The sequence below is a fragment of the Panulirus ornatus genome, chromosome 1 (genome assembly GCF_036320965.1).
Source record: "Panulirus ornatus isolate Po-2019 chromosome 1, ASM3632096v1, whole genome shotgun sequence".
In the NCBI taxonomy this organism is placed as follows: Eukaryota; Metazoa; Arthropoda; class Malacostraca; order Decapoda; family Palinuridae; genus Panulirus; species Panulirus ornatus.
Window position 1 is genome coordinate 76,893,266 of NC_092224.1, and position 18,854 is coordinate 76,912,119.

The following is an 18,854-nucleotide window of genomic DNA, read 5'->3' on the forward strand; positions in this document are numbered from 1 at the left end:
TCCAGGAAAAAGCACTTTTCATAAAGTTTGAAAGGAGATTTCAGGAAAGGGCATGGGATTAGTAAAGGGAGCATCAGGGGGCAAAGGAATGTTACAGTCATCCAAGGTAGAGTCAAAGGAGAAACAAGAACCAAAGAGAGCTGCTTTGTCTACAGGCCAGACAGGTACAGTGCTGTCCAAACAGAGAAGTGAAGAATAGGTACAGCAATGGAAGCTGTTGATGATGCACTTACCTAAAGACCAGGAAGGCCTATCACTGGATGAAGGAAAGGTTCACGTACCTCCTTTGAATAAAGGAATGCTTTGCCTCTCAGATAATATACTTGTAACAATTATATGCAGTGCCAAATGCTAAATGGGAGTCAGAGGAACGAAAGTTTGTCCAAGCCCAATATGTCTGATCCATCGCCTGAATGACCTCAGGATAGGAACGGCTGAACCAGGGATTGGAAGGAAAGGTTTTCTTGGAGGCAGAGGGGGGCAAATACTTCTACTGTTGCACAAGTAGCCTCTGCTATGTGTTTGTTACAAAGAGGCATCACCACATAACAGACAGTAATTCAACCAAGGAAAGTCAGAAAAGAATTTTCTTTAGTTATTCTAGTCAGCTTTGTCTAGGTGACAATATTTATGTTTAGAAAGGGCTGCTGGAGGGGAAGGTGCCATTACAATAGATACATGAATTATAGTGTGGTCAGATGAACACACTGTGGGCAAGATCATGTAGCTACAGTGTGAAGGATGAGAGGTGAAAAACAGATCCAGAACATATAAAGAGTGGTCACAGCATTCAGGAATATGGGTCGGGTGGGTGATCATCTGAGTGAGATAAATGAGAAGGGAGAACCTGAAGGTTTCAATCCCCTGACATCAATATGGAAAGAATTCAACCTTTCCCTATGATGAACACTGAAGTCCTCTAGGTAGAGGATCTAGGCTTGCAGGTGAGATGTCATGGCCTCATATCAGGAGTTCAGATAATAAAAGATGTAAAATTTGTAGAGCTAGGGGAGAAAAAGGTAAAACAAAGGAAGAGTGTGGCAGTTGGGAGACAAACCTTGAGCCAGATGTACTAACAGATTATATGATGCTTAGTAAAAAGTTAGAGGCTGTTACTCAAGAAAAAGACCTAGAAGTACTGACAACAAGGGATTGACATTTACAAACTAAATTTTAGATATACTGAAAAAAGCCAATCAAATGGTAAGACTGATAAAATGCTCATGAATGAATTGCATGTGCGTGAAGTCATTCTTAGTACTTTTCAAAAGTTATGCGAGGCAAATTTGGAGTATACTATTCAAGAATAGTCTCCTTATTAAAGGAAAGATATAAACTTTGCTTATTTAAGGAAAGATTTAAACGTTTTACAGAAAGTCCAGAGAAGAACTACTAAAATAGTTCCAGTGCCAAGACAACTGTAATGTGAAGAAAGATCTAATTAACCATACTGGAGGAGAGGAAAAAGAGAAATATCAACAGAAACTTATAAAATCATGACAGAAACGGAAAACATCAACAGCTCCAAGTTCTTTCAGAAACAAATTATTAGAAAGTACTTCCTCTCAGTGGTAGACTCCTGAAAAAGACTACCAGGTTAAATAATCAGCTTGACAATAATAAACCACTTTTTAAAAAATACTATTATGAATTAAGTACTCAACGATAGTGGATTTATCTTAAAATGAGAAGTTCAGGAGTGCATTAGTCTTGCTTATCTGTAACAGGTAAGTTTTGAGGGTGGAGCCCTCTAGTCGAAGGATAACTTTTTCAACCTAACAATGTCTCTGCACTTCACTATGGCTATCAGTATGAATTATCCACCGACGACATTCACCATATTTGATAACATTTTGCTTTAAATTACAAGTAGCTGCCTTCTGTTCATTCACCACAATACGTATGGTAATACCATCAAAATATCTTTTCTTCAACCGGAAATGTTGATAGATCCAAAAGTAAATCAGCGGAAAGAATGTATGGGATTACCGTGAATGTCAAACTCACTCTAGGGAAAGCACAATACCTGAATGTCAAACGCATTCTTCCGTTACCACATCACGAATTTCCAAAAACAAGACATTTTCTTTCATCTTATTTAAAGAAATACTGATATGCATAGGGAAATAATGAAAATTTAAAAAAGAATCACTACATTAACAATCTGTATTGTAATAATACCAGTAATAACTGCACTTTAGTCTTACCAACATCCAAGGATTTCTCTTCTGCAAAGTCAACCATAAACTATTCATGTTTTCCCACCCAGCAAAATGCATACTTAATAGTTTCTCAAACATTTAAGGTGTTCTCATATATACTTACATTTTAAGAGGTTTTCAAAGGCCTAAAGTTCAACGAAGGAAATGAAACGAGGTCAAATATTGTTGGACCTGCTGTTGCCTGGACCAGTTCGCCCACAGTATTTACAAACACAGCTGAGCTGACACGACTGAACCAAGGTTGCCAACCGCTACAACGACCCGACCCTCTGAACACTTGCTGGTATCGAGAGAACATGGAATAATTACTGTTAAGTGTGATATTAGTGTTTCTAGGGAGACATATATGTGGTGAGATTATGCTGTATTGTACTAGGTGCTGAAGTGTAGGTGCTGAATCCCGTTACTTTCTGGGAAATCGCCCACTTATTATGTAATGTTCTTCCCGCGGACCAAAGGCTCACAAGTTTTACGTGGTACACAGATGCGTGTAAACTGTGGATGTTTACTCTGCACGGCGCTTCTTCAATATAGCATTATTCTCAGTATAAGTAAAATATCGGTAACAGCCTGATAGAATACAAATGTCCGTTTCTGGCTGTATTTTCTTCGTAGTTGGTTAAATATTTACTGTTGGTATTACTGCTCCCAGCTCCCGGATTAGTGCTGACGTATTATCAAGATGACCTTTAAATTTCATTTTGATACTTTTGTCAAGTATTGGTTCCTTATAAAAACAAGTGCTAACAATATATCAGAACTGAATAATTACAATAAAAATCATCCCGAACACTTGAAGAAGATGCTTAAGATTTTTCAATTGGTGGTTATGATGTGACGTTGTCTTAACAACCTTGGTAGTTAAGCCTAGTGTTGGTTCGTTATCCTGTTACCATATCATGAGCGATTTTTTTTTTATAAGGATACGAAAGATTATTTTTTTCTATTACCTTGGAGGCTTCGGTCCACATTCAGGCCGGGACTTAAAGTTGCATTGGATCTCAAGAAAACGAAAACCTTGTAATTAACATTTGTTAACATGGGCAACTTTGTCATTTACATAATATTATTATCATTATACAATCCCAGGGACCAGGAAGACCTCTCTTATTGGGCTCCTGCACCTTTCACCCAGGGGCAGGAAATTGATGGACTCCCCGCTGGAGTGGAGAAGCTCTTGGAAAATACTTAACTCTCTTCCGTCAACTGACGATGATGAGCGTCGCCGAAAGTGACTTCTTGCTTGCGGTTTAACTCACATGCAGGACTCTAAAAGTATACATAATATATATATATATATATATATATATATATATATATATATATATATATATATATATATATTATTAATGATTATATTCATACCTTGACGCTGTCTCCCGCGCCAGCGAGGTAGCGCAAGAAAACGGACGAAAGAGTGGCACAACCCACCCACATACACATGTACATGCATACACGCCCACACACGCACATGTACATACCTATACATTTCAACGTATTCATACTTATACATACACACACATATACATATATACACATGTACATATTCACACTTGCTGCCTTCATCCATCCCGTCACCACCCCGCCACACATGGAATGGCAACCCCGACAACACAGGCCACATTCGTTCATACTCTCCAGATGTCATGTGTAATATATATATATATGTATGTATATATATATATATATATATATATATATATATATATATATATATATATATATATATATATATATCCCTGGGGATAGGGGATTAAGAATACTTCCCACGTATTCCCGGCGTGTCGTAGAAGGCGACTAAAAGGGGAGGGAGCGGGGGGCTGGAAATCCTCCCCTCTCGTTTTTTTTTTCTTTTTCAATTTTCCAAAAGAAGGAACAGAGAATTGGGCCAGGTGAGGGTATTCCCTCAAAGGCCCAGTCCTCTGTTCTTAACGCTACCTCGCTAATGCGGGGAATAGCGAATAGTTTGAAAGAAAAAAAGAAAAAAAAAATATATATATATATTTTTTTTTTCTTTTAAACTATTCGCCATTTCCCACGTTAGCGAGGTAGCATTAAGAACAGAGGACTGGGCCTTTGAGGGAATACCCTCACCTGGCCCAATTCTCTGTTCCTTCTTTTGGAAAATTAAAAAAAAAAAAACGAGAGGGGAGGATTTCCAGCCCCCCGCTCCCTCCCCTTTTAGTCGCCTTCTACGACACGCAGGGAATACGTGGGAAGTATTCTTAATCCCCTATCCCCAGGGATAATATATATATATATATATATATATATATATATATATATATATATATATATATATATATATATATATATATACTCATATTTGCTTGCCTTCATCCATTTCCAGCACCACCCCACCCGACAGGAAACAGCATCGCTACCCCGTGCTTCGGCGAGGGAGCGCCAGGAAAACAGACAGAAAAGGCCACATTCGTTCACACTCTGTCTCTAGCTGTTATGCGCAATGCACCGAAACCACAGCTCACTTTCCACATCCAGGCCCTACAGACCTCTCCATGGTTTACCCCAGACGTTTCACATGCCTTGGTTCAGTCCACCCCGATAAGCCATATCGTCCTAATTAACTCTATTCTTTGCACGCCTCTCACCCTCCAGTAGGTTTAGGCCCCGATTGCTCAAAATCTTTTTCACTCCATCCTTCCACCTCCATTTTGGTCTCCTGCTTCTCCTTGTTCTCTCGACCTCTGACACATATATCCTCTTTGTCTAATATTCCTTAATCATTCTCTCCATATATCCAAACGGTTTCAACACACCATTTTCTGCTCTCTCAACCACACTTTTTATTTCCACACATCTCTCTTACCCTTACATTACTTACTCGATTAAACCATCTCACACCACATATTGTCTTCAAACATTTAATTTCCAACACATCCACCCTTCATACAACCCTATCTATAGCCCAAGCCTCACAACCATGTAATATTGTTGGAACTACTATTCCTTCAAAAAAACACATTTTTGCTCTCCGAGATAACTTTCTCTCTTCTACACATTCTTGATCGCTCCAAGGACCTTCGTCCCCTCCCCTCCCCTGTGACTCACTTCCACTTCCATGGTTCCATCCGCTGCTAAGTCCACTCCCAGATATCTAAAACACTTCACTTCCTCCAGTTTTTCTCCATTCAGATTCACATTCCAATTTACCAGTCCCTCAATCCTATTATTATTATCATTATATATATATATATATATATATATATATATATATATATATATATATATATATATATATATATTTTTTTTTTTTTTGCTTTGTCGCTGTCTCCCCCGTTTGCGAGGTAGCGCAAGGAAACAGACGAAAGAAATGGCCCAACCCACCCCCATACACATGCCTTGATTCAATCCACTGACAGCACGTCAACCCCGGTATACCACATCGCTCCAATTCACTCTATTCTTTGCCCTCCTTTCACCTTCCTGCATGTTCAGGCCCCGATCACACAAAATCTTTTTCACTCCATCTTTCCACCTCCAATTTGGTCTCCCTCTTCTCCTCATTCCCTCCACCTCCGACACATATATCCCCTTGGTCAATCTTTCCTCACTCATTCTCTCCATGTGCCCAAACCATTTCAAAACACCCTCTTCTGCTCTCTCAACCACGCTCTTTTTATTTCCACACATCTCTCTTACCCTTACGTTACTTACTCGATATATATATATATATATATATATATATATATATATATATATATATATATATATATATATATATATATATATATATATATATTTCTATGAGTCCACGGGGAAAATGAAACACGATAAGTTCCCAAGTGCACTTTCGTGTAATAATCACATAATCAGGGGAGACACAAGAGAGAAATAAAAGTCAGTTGATATACCACCCAATATCACTTGTGTGTTATGGAAGGCGACTAATAAGGGTGTGAGTGTGGGGCCAGTGACTGTCCCCTTCTTGTGTTTCAGTTTCAGAAAGCGGGAAAGGAATTTGTAAGGAACTCCTTCAAGGCTAATTCATTTGCACTTGGCGCTATCTTGTTCAGTCGGGAAATAACACACACACACACACACAAACCTCCAACAGCCAGGATCGAACCCGGGACCCCTGTGCAACAGGTGGGAATGCTACCGCTAGGCTATGGGCTTGGCTAATAGGGAAGAACTATTCGAATACTATGTACTCGAATACCCTTCGTATAACGTTGGTGAGCAACGGGGTTTACACCGGTCATTTCCCATCAGGCTCACATAGCCAGTAGATAGCATTCCCGCCTGTTGCACGGGTCGCGGGTTCGATCCTGGCTGTTGGAGGTTTGTATGTTCTATGAAGGTGCGCGTTCCTATGCACTATGTTCGTGTGTATATATATATATATATATATATATATATATATATATATATATATATATATATATATATATATATAACCGGGGATGTAAAAGGAATACTACCCGGTCTTTGCAGTGAACCTCTCTAACAAACAAGTTGACTAGACTAACTTCCTGTGCCCTAGGTTATAACACAAGTTTTATTTGCTCAAACAAGGAATTTGATTGTGTTGATGCTGCATGATAACTATAAAACGTAGAAAAATACCGTGAATTACCTGATGATGGAGTGAACACTTGCATAGGTACAGTGTATACTGGTATGTCAGTGAACATTTGTACAGGTACAGTGTACGCTGGTGTCAATGAACACTTGTACAGGTACAGTGTATGCTGGTAAGTCAAAGTTAACTACTTCAAATAATCCGAATGATTCATCAGTGATTCATCAGTGCAATTATTATATAGAGAAAGATAGTGAACTACAGATAACGAGAGGAGATAAGGCTAGTGCAGTTGTAACAATGAACAAAGATGATCGTTTATCAAACATTAATGATCTTGAAGGAAGGTGATGATAAAACATACTCTAAATTTAGTAGACCTTCGCTAGATACAGCTATTGCTCATTTTAACAAACAACTGAAGTTTTGTGTTATAAAGTGTTATAAACGCGAGGAATTATCAAAACACATAAGCCAGAGTATCCAGCATGACCCATAGTGGGTTCAGTGGGCTTTTATTAAAATAGTTTCCTCATTAAGCCCAGTGGTTGGTTCTATATCAAAGTCTAGAATCATGAAAATAGTTAACAGACTTGATCATCTCCAAGTCAAATATGATTTCAAACTTGAAAGCTTTAATGTTGTTATAATTGTTCACAATAGTTCCAGTTGACGGCCTAGTAGAATATTATGGGAACCCTTTGGATTGTCTTGATAAACCTGTCTTAAAATCTGTTTCTTGAAAGACAAGACTGTGTGTATTAAGGCTAGAGTATCTTTGAATGTAATGAAGACTTTTTATGCTCAGAAATTTGGTATGGCGATGGGTAATCCTCTTTCACCAGTGATAAATCTTTATATGGTATTTTTTTAAACAAAATCATGAAGGGGTATATCATTCTCTAAGGCAATATGGTTTAGATATGTAGATGACATTCTTTGTGTCTGGCCAACAAGTGAAAATTTACAAACATGTCTTCCCCTGTTGGACAGTTAATACTTTCCATCAAATTTAATGTGGAATTCGAAAATACAATGAGTTATTATTCCTAAAATACTTGATCCGTAGAGTCGGCAACAAGATCCAGTTCAGCTTTTACAGAAAACCCACCAATATTTGTTCATATATTCATTATTACTCAAGCTCAAAAGAGTTGAATAATTATCAACCTTACGTACATGTAGTCTAGAATTCATGGATGAAGAGTTTGAGAATATGAACACTATCAGATCCAAGTTAAAGTATGTAGGCTTCAACAATACCGATGCTATTAGGAATTTTCTGATCCAAACCTTACTAGACAATTCTGCAGCCTATCTTTACAGAGAACCTTTACAAAAGCCGTAATATACTTTATAACTAAGAGACAAGTAAGGATCGATATTTTAGACTTAAGCCACATAAACATCGTACAGGAACATAACATGTTTCTAATGCCGTGTTTATTGACATTAGAAAATATGACGAATGAATTAATTGGACCTGTTTAATACCCCTGACTCTCCGATCAAAAGAACCATCATTGAATCTTTCCTAATTAGGCACACAAAGAATTGTAACGTGAATGCTAATGATGGTCTCTATAAACTGAATAGCTCTGATGGAAGCAAAAATTTGTAAACACCTTAATCTGCCTTGACCGCGTAATACAACTTTATGAGACAGCCCGCGGTGTCAGTCAGACCCGACCACCACCACCAGCCGCCACACGCATGCTGAACAGAAACAACACATTTCTTGTTCCCATATGTAATGTAATGACTGTACTGGTACGTCTCATTCTTTCCTGAGATGTAGTCCACAAAACTGCACTGGGAATTATAGTGTTCTATGTTTCCTCGTGGTTATCAGTAAAGACATAGATCACGCGCAAAGTCCCCCATTAGTGAAGAAACGCCTGGAAAAGAAGCATTGGTCTCATTCGCTCACATCCACTCTGCAGCTGTCATGTACGTATAATGCACTATATATATATATATATATATATATATATATATATATATATATATATATATATATATATATATATATATATATATATATATATATATATATATGCAATACAAACCTTAAGGGCGTAACAAAATTCAACTTATCTGAGTGAAAACATGATAAGTAAGGCAAAAAAAATCACATTGTTATGAGGAATAACGTATAACATTAATTTAAGAAAAAAAAATGATATACGTAAGATGCGGCTCATACCGCAGTGTGATACCGCGACAGTTAGGATGCAGCCGGCGGGGTTTGTGCTTCTTGGTACACTGGTTCCCCGAGCTATTTTTAGCTTCATGTCTGACGGGTAATAAGAACTTTCACAACAGGAAACTGAATGCCAGAAATGGAAATACTTTATGTATTTGTACGACGAAGTATTTGAGTATTGCTGGGTAGTATGGTCACCCGTAAAATAACCGGATATAAACAAAGTTACGGAAAATACAGAAACGATTAGCAAATATGATGGTGTGGAACATATGAACTCATGCTGTTACATCTTAGAAAAAAGACGACATTCGTAACTGTTTCGGATTTCAAATCAAATACTGATAAGTCATAATGAATAACCGGGCTTACGTAGGAGTTGGCCTGTTCTGAGTGATCAATCGTGATATATAAAAATTTGAGCCCGGAATCTTCCCAGTGTACAGCCTCGTATATCTCTTACATCCATAGTAGATAGTAGACGACTCACGTAGGCTAACCGTATGAAAACAGTTTTCATGATCTGTTCCTGACAGCAAAGCTTTTTTTTATTGTCTTAAATTTAAGCTGGCTAAATACGCACCCAGCCGTTAGTAATTACAGTAGTTAGAGGGGGATGGCTGAGATGTTTACATCGTTGACATACTAAGCACAGATTCGCTGGGATAACAGTTTATCATCAGTATTCATGTCAGGAACTTTGATTTGTAATTGAAATTTGTGTGGCTTCGGAGCAAATCTGTACAAGCCGTGTTACTAAAGCAGAAATTAGGTTATTGCTACAGTGAACAGGTACAGCCGAAGAAAAATTTGTGGCGAGATTCTTAAACGTTAAGTTTTAGTTAAACTGGTGTTCTGGAACTATTTGACTTCTCAACGAGAATATCCAATATAATAAATTTAAGAGAATTTTTTATCACAATTTCCTAATGATTCATCAGTAAATTCCGTGTTAAGATGGTGACTTGTTTTCATACTTGAGGAACTGGAAAGGAGCGAGGATTTCACAACCAGGAATGGATCATCATCATCATAACCTTTTTAACAGTAATGCTGTTTGTCATTCACCCTCATGGAACGCTAATAACACATTCACCCTGTAGAAGCAAACAGCTGCTCATGGCTGCACCATCCACTTTTGTGTAAATTAAACTAATAACAACGAACGGCCAGTCGATAACTGCTAAAGAAAGCATCGGATGAAACTGAAATCTGACGATTCCAGGTACAGCAATAGTGGTCTCAAACCATTCATCTACAGAGCTAGTTAGTTTCAGTCTTGGGAATATGAGTAAAGGGAGATTCAATATCGACCGAGGCCAAAGGCTCATGGGGCAAGCGCATACAAACGGCCAGGGGAACGCACGCGGCTAATAAGTTGACGTAGCGGCTTGGGAAACTCGGTTAACTCGGCGGAGTACTGACCTCTGGCTGATTGAATGTTGACGGTATACGAGTGTAGGAGCTCGTCTGGTCTTTGGAACACTGACTAGCTCGTTGTATGTCACATGTAAGAAGGTTCATTTGGGATGCGAGACTGCTGGGTGCCTCAGATGTGGTAAGTACTTTTCCTGACCCTACTCTGCAGGGGTAGGTTTGGCGGGTGGAAGGTGGGCAGTTGAAGGAGTTATGAAACTTACAACAACTTCTTGACAGAAGAATTTACTAATCACGAAAAGATTCTGCTGTGGAATTCTGATTTTGGTCATTATTCTTTTTTTATTTGTACATCTGGTATTGTTGATGCTCCTAAGGAGTACCCTTAAATATGTCTTACAAAATGACGTTTGCTTACATAAGAATAACTTGCGTATTTCCTGTGGGGTTGTTTGTTATACTACTGGTGTACTGACGTTGAAATAGATTTTGTTGTTTGATGGGAAAAAGAATTACAGGTTCTTTATATCCTGATGAAGTGTGTTGACCAGTGTTGCTGACTACGACAAGGTCTTAGAAATGATTATATTTGATAATCTCACAATGGAATCTTGATAACGAAGGCATCAGATGGTCTCCGCTCTCGGCCTTCTTGTAAACATCATCCAGGAAGCGGCAGTGGGTTAGCAGGACCGAGTGAGGAATCTCAGAGAAAGGTTGCAAGATGGCTCACATCCAAGTTTCAACAGTCCGTCCAATCACAGAACAGGAAAATTTCTGTCATCAAGAGAGTTTTGGCGGCCATGGTTGATCAAGTTTTCGAAGTATACAGACGGATATGGTTTGGTGTACATGGTCCAGATCAACTGCCGGCCCTCTCCATGGGGTGAACCAGGACTGGAAGGATGCATGTGGTACTGCAGCTCCGAGGAGTTTACTGTAATGACATTCGATCTTTCAGGGAGGGAAAGCATTTCAGAAAACGACTACATGGTCATCGGTCCACTGTGTGACCTGACTTCGTCATCACCAGCTCAATAAAAATCAGAAGAGTGATAAATGATCAGTCTTCCCAGCGTCACTGTAAGAACAACGATGAGACAAGTGAAATCCGTCTTAGGCAACAGTGAAATTCATTAAGAAAGTTCAGATCATGAAAAGCATATCATAGTTTGGAGTAAAGGCGATTCGCTGCCAAATCTCTGTCTTGGCAGGTTTCGACAAGGGATCCAGGTTTAACCAGAATGATACTATGAAGAACCTCAACAGATAGCTGTACTCCAGGCAACGTGTCCGTAAATATCAACCAGTAACCTGGATTCCTACGCGAACAGTCACCGTAATAAACAACATTGTGCGTGCAAAACGTGCTAAACTCCTAACCCAGAAATTCCACAACAGCCAAGCAAACATTTCCAAGCAGTTGAACATAATAAGTCCAGAATACAGACACAGTGAAGCGACCTTCGCGGTTTACCACATGGCTCAGATATTTTTCAAACAAGATGAATGAGAACGAGTACGGCCATCTTCAACCACTAACCAGCGGAAGTTCCGAGGCTGATCGTCAGTGAACGCAAGCGAACATTAACCTTAAGATTGGAGCTGTGGTGGTAATTACAGTCACGGTAACGAGAGATGTGCCACTGACGACCACAGAGCAGGGCAGGGGCCGTGGCTAGGCCACGGGAGGACGCCAGATATGCCAGTGATGAACAATCATACGGGTCATGAGCGCAGCCTAGCTGCGAGAGGCCACAAGCTAACCCATTAGACATATGCCAGGGAATACAAGATAATACAAGCAAATACAGATCACTGGGTCTTTTCGAGCCTGTTTATGGAAGATATCGGAAACAGATTTTAGCACAAAATGAGCGTACAGTAATTAAGCCTACAACCTTAAAACTACGGGAACACAGGTGATAATAGTTACAGACTTAAAGCGAGATATTTGTCAAATCTATTACTGAACTTATTTGTGATATGAATTTCAGCTAATAATAATAACTCGTTCAGAATAAAACGCGTACTCACGAGTGAAAACAGGTTGTTCTATCCTTAAACAACTGCTTAGATTCAAAACTGCCAAAATCATTGATAATACAGGATACTTATGTTTGATCACCTCCAAACATCTCTTTAAGTTTTGTAGATTAAGGTCGTCGAAACAGTTCTCATAGGAAAGGTTTTCAGACTGGGAATCATCTCGGCAGATTGCCACTGAGCTGCCTCTTGTCTCTTTTTTTTTTTAAGAAGTGACCAAAATTGGACACAGAATTCAAGTTGAGGATTCACTTGTATATTTCATAGAGAGGACTAGTATCCTTGACTACAAATCCTTGAGTTTTCTTCGCCCTTCTCTTTTTATATATTGCTTTTATGCGCACTTCTTGGATCAGAGATTATTACCTTCTGGGAACTTTTCTTTATGTATGTTAAACAGTTTGAGAGTTCATATTATACCTCGCTTTTATGCCTATAATACTGGATGAAAGTTTGCATTTATCGAAATCAAAATTCATTTGCCAACTGTAAACCAATCTATCAGAGTGTGTCAGCTTGCAGCTGCGCATGTTCAATGTGCAATAGCTTTATGGATTATATCCCAGCTTAGTGTTACCGTCGAATTTTCATATCTTAGTGCACAAGTGTTATTGTCGAATTTTCATATCTTACTGCACAGCCTAACAAGTGTTTCTGATACATGTTAGAATAAGAACTCGTCCCAAGACTGATTCCTGAAGCACGCCACTTGCTGCGTTTAAACATTCCGTGACTTGACTAAGTTATTCCTTTGTATCTACAGCCAATCAACCAATTGTCTAGCTGTCGACGTGACTTTAGTGATTAAACTTTTATTAGTGATTTCTCAGGCATGACTATCTAGTGCTTACCGAAAATCTAGATAAATGAGAACCACTCTATTTTCGTACGTGTTGATTACATCATTCTATCATCAAAGAAAATTAAGTAGATACGAACGATTGTGGGTTCTGCAAGCTTGCCGACAATGGAATTTATTAAATAAAAAGAAGTAACTTCCCTTTTCTTCATTCACTCATCTCATAAAACTTACCAGGACCATTTACTTTCCTTCTGTTTAATGCAGACAGTACATCTCGGTCATGTACATCAGTGTGTCACAAAATGTCATAAGCTCTTATCAATGGGACTGGAGCTGGAGCATGTCTTCAATGGCATATGTAAGAGAGAAATTGAATAAAAGAATCTTTTCCATAACATACTGTTTTAAACCGAGTCATTGTTTCTGTAAGGGACCATATGACTAGTATGTGTTTCTTTTGTTTTTCGACAATTTGCACCTCATCTTGGCCCCCTTTTTATACTGTATAATGTTCTCTGTCATGTTGGTTATCGCTCGTTTTGCGTTTCTTATTGACTATTTTTTTGTTGGACATTTTTCTCCGTTGCTCCAATGCAGTTTCGTCTTAGCCCTAGAAAATGAACGTCTGCTGCACATTGACACAAAAGTTTTCTCGACTATTTTGAATGTCTTACTGAACATTATGATATATATAATGTCATGCCAACTTATCCCAGCAAGATGAACATGAATGTCATGGACACATGTACGAGTTCGAAACGCAGTAATCTTTCTCAAGACAATTGTGTACACCAGTACTGAAAGCCTATCTCAAATTAATTTCATAATCATTTTCACCTAATTATCGACAAAATATTCATAGAACTCGGTTGAATGTATCCAGGTCACTAGCGCGACTTTCAACGAGTTGTATTAGGGTAATGTTAAAGAGATCGAGTCAACACCCAGAGCTACTGGAAAGGGATCCTTCCCACTTTGATACTGACATGTGATAATGTCTCCTAACTAAAGCCCAGATGTTCGCACAAAATGCCATAGATACCTATTATTGGAAATTCAAAATGAAATTTCCTATGTACTGGAAATTCCTTAAGTTCTTTTGAATTACTATTTGGCTGTCTTTAAAGCAAAGGAAATATTCCATTCCTTTCCAGTGAAAAAATTACTTCATGTTTAAGTGGAACATTTCTTACGTCATCGTTTTGACGGGTAGTTGACGTAAGTATACGAGGGCGTAGCTCCGTCCTATTTGAGTCTTGTCTTGCAAACATTGCTCAACACGTTTTACTAACGAAGTGAGTCTTCTCTTAAACACCTTCATTAAATAGTTTGGCAGTAATGTTATGTCTACAGACTGGGCAGTATTATGTTGCATTTTGTGCGAAAAATCAGTGAGCAGCGGAAAGTGCTTTTTTCCTCAGCATTTAAGAGACTTACGTGTATAAAGCTGCCGCTGCTTGCAAAATTGGTCAACAGAGTACCTCATATACTGTAGTTTCCGGTCGACAATCTCGGTTTTCGTTGGAAAGGGAATATAGTTTATGTTTATATGCAATGTTTTCGTTGGAAAGGGAATATAGTTTATGTTTATATGCAATGTTTTCGTTGGAAAGGGAATATAGTTTATGTTTATATGCAATGTTTTCAGGAAGTGTATAAAAAGCTGTTTTTTTCTACTTAATATATAAGGGGGCAAAGTATAATCTGTGAGGATTTTAAAAAAGAAATTGTTGTTCTGAAACGAGTAAATGTAATTTCGTTTTAATCACATTTTCTTGAAAAGGAAATTTCGTGTCTGCTCTGAGCATTTTTGTATCTTTCAAAATGAGCGAAAAACTGACGCTTGTTACCCGAATTTTCGAGCGGAAAAAAGTAAGATGGTAGAATTTGACAAATTGGTAACGATTCTGTTTTGCAGTTACTTTTTTTTTTCACAATCTTTATCTGCGAAGCAGCAAAGTTTCGAATGAGAAAATGAATGAAAAAGTTATTTTTGTAACAAAATGATTGGGTTAATAATTATTCATTTTACTACTAGTGTTGTAATTTCATATATAATATTTGTATAATTATTTCTTGAGGTACAATGATAACTTCCTTTTTTCGGTTTTACTGCCTATTTTTGCTTACTTCGGCTATTTGCATTGCAAACAATATTTGCTGGCCTTGTTTAAAGATTCTAAATGCCTAAACATCCAGTAATCGAATCGCGTTCAATATAAATTTCTGCTAACTGCTTCTATTGTCTATGTGCTTGTGATATAATCCCAATGTAATTTCTCACGAACTTTATATATAACATGCACAAAAAAATGGAATTTGTGTTGTTGATATTGAATGCATTTTTTCACTACAGTATTCAGATTGACTGTTAGCAAGACACCACCAAATACTACATTTCCTCCGTCACCGTTAAAAATGGAATTCCGGAATTGCATATTCAGTAAGAATATCTTCATATTAATATCTCAATCATGAATCAAAGATGATAGCTATATCAGCTTTCTTCTCTTGTAACTTTTTTCTTTTCTTTTTACACTACGTATATCTATACGGAATTGATAAGAAGTGTTTGAATTGTTGATAAAAATATTTACGGAAAAGGACAGGCCTGCTTTACATTTTTCTTTAACAAAACGCATGAGCAGACTCAGCATAGGGTAGTGTGTGCGTGTGTGTGTGTGTTTGCGTGTACATATATACAAGGTTAAGACGAACAGCACGAGTGTAAAACTGTCTTCCTAACACACAAACAGTCGTCAGTGAGGACCCTGCTATGACGGGCAACACAAAAATCGTTCAGGCGCAGGTCATCCCCCGAAAGCATATCTTGCTACATACAATAATGCCGCCACATCATAAAACTCAACGGTTCTAATTTAACCCTAAAGTCTGAACGTAAATACATACGTAGGTTTTTTAAAGAACGATGCATCAACCGAGAGAGAGAGAGAGAGAGAGAGAGAGAGAGAGAGAGAGAGAGAGAGAGAGAGAGAGAGAGAGAGTGGGGAGCCACCAAGGATACCGGGAGTGCACTATGATAAGAGGTTTCAGTACAGCAGCCAGCCAGCCAGCCACACGCTCCGCTGCCCTCCCTCACAGGGAGACACAGCCCCACGACCTGACACATCAAACATCATCGCTAGTCATTTTTGTCCATACCAGAGAAGGGGAGGCCGTGCAGAATATCCATATATGACGTCTGCTAAATCTTACAGTTAAATCTTCACGAATATAGATACTGAATAGATAGACATACGCGAAGATAGTGAAATATTCACTTGCGGTAAATGATAAATTCCTGAATATTTACAAAAACTGAGGTTGGTTCTGCACATTGTTGGACGACTCAGATGTCGGATACACGACATTCCCCTACTGGTAGACAATTCACTCAAGTTTCTTTGAAAGAAAATGTAACTTTAACTTTACCGCAACATGTACTTTTAAAATCATTTACTTTCGGAAGTCTCTATTTAATTTCGTATTAATATATATATATATATATATATATATATATATATATATATATATATATATATATATATATATATATATTGCCTGGGCATCACTTGGGAGGCTGAAGCCTAAACGTCAGGGGTCGTTTACCATCATTCGTGAATACACTTCGGATCTCTCGTGGCTACAGACACACAGCCCAGCACTGCCCATCACCCGACCAGCTCAACACACACCTCAAGCCAGGCTGGAAGAGAGAGAGGAGGCGCTCACCTTGCTGTGACGTGGGGCAAGGCTGGTTGAGGTGGAGATGGAAGTAGCTGAGATTTTGGGTGTTTTGTTAGGGGCACTGGGTGTAGGTAGGTTGACCTGGATGTAGCGCCACACTGGTGGAAGGTCTGACGAGGGTGACACTAAGTGTGGACAGGTTTATCTGGGTGTAGGACCACGTTGCTACTGCCGATACGTCCGGTGTAACACAGCGAGGGACCGGATGCTGGGAGATCCAGCGTGTCCACTCACTCACAGACACATGTAATTGTCTGTGTGTGTGTGTGTGTGTGTGTGTGTGCCACGAAGGGCCTACCGAGCAACAACGCAACAATCCCAGACATAGCCACACGCCATGAAAAGAAATCGCAAAACAAATCCAAATCCTGAACAACACCGTCATTATCCTAGTCAGTAAAGGCAGACTGCACAATGCACTCCTTCCTCAACACAGTGAATTACATACAATCCCACAACAACCAACACCGGAGTCGCTGGCTGGTATGGATGCTTGGGGAAGGTGGGTACTGGAGCACCTTCCACCTTAGCAGGTGACCACACCTCCAGGGATGAGTCCCAGATGTTATGAAGCTGAAATGATGTATTTACCATTAAGATATGCAAGTGAGGAACACCTCAGATTACTCTCGTAAAGTAGCTCAAGATGTTTAATACATAATGTATAATTCAAGGAGGGGCGAACATTCTTCCATGCACACATACCCTGGGGTGTTCGACATAAGTGTAACATTTGCATCCCAGCTTACAAGACCGTAGACCCACGCCAGGCACGGATTGTCACGTGACCAGTGTGTCGTCTGAGGCACAGACGAGAACCAACAAGTAAGCCTCGCGTATCAGAGACAGGATAGTAAAGCAGAGGGCACCTCCCCACCCTCCACCACTCCTGGCTCAACGGACGACAAAAAAAAAAAAAAAAAAAAAGCTGAAAAGTAGCGCCATGTGGTATGCAAAGGGTGTACTACCACTGAAATTCTAGCACCATATAGTATAATGAGGGTGTACTACCACTGAAATTCTAGCACCATATAGTATAATGAGGGTGTACTACCACTGAAATTCTAGCACCATATAGTATAATGAGGGTGTACTACCACTGAAATTCTAGCACCATATAATATGATGAGGGTGTACTACCACTGAAATTCTAGCACCATATAGTATGTTGAGGGTGTACTACCACTGAAATTCTAGCACCATGTAGTATGTTGAGAGTGTACTACCACTGAAATTCTAGCACCATATAGTATGTTGAGGGTGTACTACCACTGAAATTCTAGCACCATATAGTATGATGAGGGTGTACTACCACTGAAATTCTAGCACCATACAGTATGATGAGGATGTACTACCATTGAAATTCTAGCACCATATAGTATGATGAGAGTGCACTACCACTGAAATTCTAGCACCATATAGTATGTTGAGGGTGTACTACCACTGAAATTCTAGTACCATATAGTATGTTGAGGGTGTACTACCACTGAAATTCTAGCACCATATAGTATGTTGAGGGTGTACTACCACTGAAATTCTAGCACCATATAGTATGTTAAGGGTGTACTGCCACTGAAATTCTATCAGAAAAGGCGTATGGCAATATCATCAAACTCTGGTGCTGAAACGGGATTTTCTAAGGTGGAGGCGCAGTACGTCATGCTGCTGTGAGGATGTGGTCAGAACGCCACTGTGGAGGGCGATGAGCTGGTGCAGGCAGGGGAAAGCACTGTATAAAGTGGTCATCACAGGTCAGTCGGGTCAGACGAGGTCAGGTTGGGGTCCCTAGGGTACATGATGATCAAGATGGAGCCTGATACAGGCAGGGTATGAACTCTGTCCACAGTGGAACATGTGTGAGGCCTGGCGGTTAACTACGGGTCAGTCTGGGGGTCAGGCCATCCCCTT

At 39.2% G+C, this 18,854-nt stretch overlaps 1 protein-coding gene across 2 annotated transcripts in view; it reads right to left on the reverse strand.

Annotated features, from left to right (window-relative positions):
* The window catches only part of LOC139749870 (small integral membrane protein 14-like), a 50,552-nt gene extending 33,436 nt beyond the window's left edge, over positions 1-17,116 (reverse strand). Inside the window, exon 1 of one of the 2 annotated variants that reach the window (XM_071664241.1) lies at positions 16,932-17,116. The gene's annotated coding sequence lies outside the window, so the exon portion shown is untranslated. Of the gene's footprint in view, positions 1-2,325; positions 2,462-16,931 lie in introns of those variants that run through there. The other variant, XM_071664230.1, reaches the window with a different exon arrangement.
* Between the last annotated feature and the right edge of the window lie 1,738 nt (positions 17,117-18,854).